Genomic DNA, 4039 nt, shown 5'->3' on the forward strand with positions numbered 1-4039 from the left:
TATTGTACATGAATTTGGCCAGGGTGTTAGTCAGAAGTTGGCTTTCTGACGCTCCTCCTTTTTGATTTTGTGAGATTCTATTTCCCATTTTAAGCTGAATTTGTCAGGGATAAAAAATCACTAGTGAACTTGTGTAGTGGGCCCGTGTGCTGCTTGTGAGCTTAACTCTTAGGAGTCACCCTAGAGTCGTTTCACCCTCTTATGTGTCTCGGGTTTTGCCTCCAGCAATCTAAGACCACCATGGCTGCTCAGGTTGCTAGATGGCCAGTTCTTATGTGCGACCCCTGGACGAGCAAGTATTTTAATTAATGAGTGGGTTTCCCTATGAGACCACTGCATGGTATGAGGACTAGGCCTCCACCACTCCAGTAAATTTCTCAGTCACCTGAGAAAACCATAACTGGCCAGGAGGAGTCCTGTCCCTTCTCTTCGGAGCAAAGCTCTCATGTACTTTCCTCACTTTTATCCCAACAAATTCTATAAAGACAGCTGAATTGAGGAAGTGTCAGATCAGCCTCTTACCTATGCACTCAGCCAAGATCATCCAATCCCCTACAATGGAGTGACCTCAGTATCTTTTCAACTGAGCCCCGGGTATGCCTCGATTTCTTTCAGTCGAGGCCCCCGACCAGTACCTTTCCACTGGCTGGGTATTCTGCTGGGCTTTTTCGCCCAGCCTCCCACCCGGTATCTTTTGACTGGGTGGGAATTTCTCAGTATCTTCCAACTGAGCCCCACTCAGTGTCGAGACCATGAGTGGGTATGCCCCGGATATTTCATCCAAGCCCCACCCCACCCCCACCAGTATCTTTCCAACTGGGAGGTGGCACAACTTAGGTGGTGGACAACATGCTCCACCACCAAATAAAACTCAGAATCTCAACCAGTACGGGAGATTCGAGAACCAGGAGAGATTTACCCAAATTCGTCTGGATTCCCCAAGAAGGCGAATGGGTGCAAGGGGCCACTGCAGGTACCAAATCTCTGGTTCTTCGTGGAGTTCAGGTGAAGGAAGGAAGTCCACTCTGGGTACCTTCATGGTCACCAAAACCGTCGACTAAAAAGATGTACAACTTGAGAGTTGTGAGTTAAGTTTTGCACCTGGATTCCCAGAACATCCTGGGTCTCTGTATACCCTACAACATGCTCACCACCAAAACATTTGTTTCTGTAGTCACCAGACAACTGACCCTCTGGTGTCAGTCACCACGTCTCCCAACAGGCGCTTCTGGTAACCACTGCTCCGCTCTCTTCATCTGCTCTGTTCCCCGCAAGCACGTTGCTCTGGGGGAAACAAACTCTCCTGTGAGTAAATATTTGAGTGAAAGAAACTAAACTGATTGGATAGAAAAGAAGTTCTAACAGTGGTTTCCAGTCGCCTGGGAATGGGTCAGAAATGCAGATTCTTGGGCCCATGCAGACAGCAGTCTGGACTGAGGCCCAGCAATATGTACCAAGGAACCCTCCAAGGTTCTGATGCCCCTGGAGGCTGAGCAACATTGGTAGGAGGAGGTGTCTTTCAAGGAGGACTTTGCTCCTGCATACATTTTAAGTCTGGGGCTTGTGCTCAGTTCAGAGGGGGAACTGAGAGCTCTGATCTTCCCAGCACTTCCAGAGACTCTGGGAGGACTTTGGCAGGGGCGGTCCCCATGGCCCCAGCTCTATGCCCCCAGAGGCTCCTGGAGGACTTGGGATCCCCCTGGTGCCTGGCTCAGTTTCTGCACAGTGCAGAGGTCAGGGGAAGGAGCCGAGCCTCCGGCGGTCTCGTCACTTGGCCCTCGCTCCCCCTACTCCTTAAGTTTAACCCTCTGGCTGCCCCAACAAGGTCAAAGCACCTGATGTGTCATGCGAAAAATATTCCCCAGCATCGTGCTTTGCCTCCAGCTGTGAAACTGATTAGTGGCCTTAAAAATTCCCCCAAGAGTCTCTACTGGCAGCTGTAGTTGCTATTTTAAAACAGCAGAAGCACACGTGAGAGAGGAAGGGAATTGTGTGTTATGTACAGGAAAAAGGTAAAAAAACTTTCCTTCCAAGTTAAAGAATGGCACACCCAGTAGAAGAAACGTGCTTTTTGTTGGAACAGCCTAACTTTTAGTTAATTGTGATAAAGCTATTTCTGAAATCAGTATCGAGAAGTTCAGCTGGTTGGTTTTCAAGAGACTGTGGGATTAGAAGACGAGAAGCCGCCGCTACAGATGCGACGGAAGGTGGGCTCCTTGCTGAATGCTCGGCCAGGGCAAGCTGACTACATGCATTCAGGAACTCTGTCTGAAATACAGGATGGAAATCAAAAGTGCCTGATACAATAAAGATAATGGTTCAAGTGATTACTCAGACCTGGATTTTTTTTTTTCCCTCTGCCTTCTATAAGGATGAGTTTTAAAAGTCCAATTGATGGGCCACTCATGGCCAGAGAACCCAAACTAAACCTGCAGAAAAGTTCAGCCCTGGACCTGGCCAGAAGATTATTTATCCAGCAAGGGTTTACTGAGCATCTACCAAATGGACAACACACGTGCAGCCCTGGAAATGTGAGTAAGGAGACTCTTAGTCCATAGGATGGAGACAAAGTATGTGATGTTAAAACAGGTCCAAGCAGAGCTCAGAGGAGACTGGAGGGAGACACCTCGGTTGGGTGAAGGAAAGAGATGGTGCATTTCAGGCGGGACTGGAGCCTCTGCAAAGACACACAGGTCTGAAAACGGATAGCAGGGCATCTTGACCGGAGGAGCCCGTGGAGAGGTGCTGGAGCCCCAGGCAGGGAGGAGGTCAGGCAGGTGGATTCTGCAGGGGGGTCGGCATGTGGGTAGGTTGGGGCAGGGGGATTCAACCATCTCTGGCAGAGTTGCCAAGGTTACGTCGTTGTGATAACTCTACTGGGATCTGAAGATGGCCTGGAGAGGTGAACTAAAGAGGGCAAGGGGCTTGATCAAAGACAAGAGACGCAAACTAACATTTGTCTCCTGTTAGTCACAGGATACGTCCTCGTTGCGCCCAACATGGAGCTGATTCCTTTCCAACCAAAGCAGGCAGACACCTCTGAATCTCTGAGGTGGGCAAGCATAAAATTCACTGTTTTCAGATCACTGACTACTTGGAAGAGGAAACTAACCATAAAGCAATTATACACCAATAAAAAAATTTTGATAGGAAAAAACCAGAAAAACCACTTCTTTTGAAGTTTCTTTTGATGTTTCTTTTGAAACATCATTCAAGAAGGTACAGGAAAATTATTTTAATCACTGGGTATACAGGGTTAAAAATGTTCAACACTACTGTTTCCAAAGCACCTTTTATAAATTCATTCAGGTAACTTGACAATGAGAAGGCAGCGACAGAGGATGAAAGGAATTTTGAGTAAACGCCAGGAGATGGTGAAGGACAGGGAAGCCTGGTGTGCTGCAGTTCATGGGGTTGCAGTCACACACAACTTAGTGAGTCAACAACTCCTTAACAATTATTGAACACAATATAATGCCTACCACTTGCAATTTGTTTGAATTACTGGCATTTGTTTTCCCAGTCAGTACTTTCTAGGAAATATTTCCTACTCTTACACAAAGGTACCATTTTTTTTCCCCTAAGTTCAGTTCAGTTCAGTTGCTCAGTCGTGTCCAACTCTTTCCCCTAAAACCCTCTTTAAAGTGAAAGTGAAGTCGCTCAGTCGCGTCCGACTCTTTGTGACCCCATGGACTGTAGCCTACCAGGCTCCTCCGTCCATGGGATTTTCCAGGCAAGAATACTGGAGTGGGTTGCCATTTCCTTTTCCGGAAGATCTTCCCGACTCAGGGATTGAACCCAGGTCTTCCGCATTGTAGGCAGATACTTTACCGTCTGAGCCAGGGAAGTGGAAAACCCTCTTTGAATACAACCTAATACCTTGAAGTAGAAGGAAGCTGCGTGACCAGGATGGAACGCTCTTCCAGGCCTCAGCTGCTGCTCTGGGAGCAAATCATGTGAAACAAATATTCACTGTCAGCCCAGATGTTTGATTTGCTGTTAATACACAGCCAATTTGATTTTCACCCAGTGCTTGGGG

Source organism: Bubalus bubalis, chromosome 13 (assembly GCF_019923935.1).
Source record: "Bubalus bubalis isolate 160015118507 breed Murrah chromosome 13, NDDB_SH_1, whole genome shotgun sequence".
Lineage (NCBI taxonomy): Eukaryota > Metazoa > Chordata > Mammalia > Artiodactyla > Bovidae > Bubalus > Bubalus bubalis.